The sequence below is a fragment of the Cyprinodon variegatus genome, unplaced genomic scaffold, assembly GCF_000732505.1.
Source record: "Cyprinodon variegatus isolate N-32 unplaced genomic scaffold, C_variegatus-1.0 Scaffold1522, whole genome shotgun sequence".
Classification (NCBI taxonomy): domain Eukaryota; kingdom Metazoa; phylum Chordata; class Actinopteri; order Cyprinodontiformes; family Cyprinodontidae; genus Cyprinodon; species Cyprinodon variegatus.
In genome coordinates, this window is record NW_015151975.1 from 50,973 (window position 1) to 51,719 (window position 747).

Sequence of the window (747 nt, forward strand, 5' to 3'; positions counted from 1 at the left end):
TATATATATATATATATATATATATATATATATATATATACAGAAGGGCATAGGTTTGATGTAAAATCAATTTAAATATTGTTTCTCTATTTGTCTTTATTCTATTTCTAGAAGTAGAAATAGTCAATTAAATTGCACTATTATTATGTGGAACCCAAACTATTCTTTCTAAACAAAAAAATAGCAGATGTTTAAGCGTCATCATTGTTATACTCTATAAAATAAATAAAAACTGCTATTTATACCTGATCTGCCTCAAAGGGTCATCAAAAATTTAAACAGTAACAGAGAAGTATTAATAAAAGGGAAACAATCACATTTTCTTTTTCAGACGGCTGTGGCTAAGAATCAGAATGTTGATACAGTCTTTGCTTGTCCTTTTTAACAGCAGTCTTCAGAACGCTTATCTGACTCAGAATATTTAGCTTTATAATGGAAAACAAAGGTTTTTTTGATAAAGTGAATTATACTTCAGAATTACATATTATTTTGGAATGCTAACGTTGGTTCCACAAATCAAACCACTCTCTCTTGCTTCTTTACAGAAGTACAATCTGTGACTTATTGATGATATTTAGTTTTTTAATCGGGACTAGTTTGGTACCCAAATATTAACTGTACTAACCGCGGTATTCTAGCGTCAATTTTCTTTTAATTACGAGCCCTCAAGCGCGCACACACGGACTAGAAAACAAACAATCAGAAAGAGAGAAGACAGAACTTAAGGCAGAAAAATCAGAGAGTGCA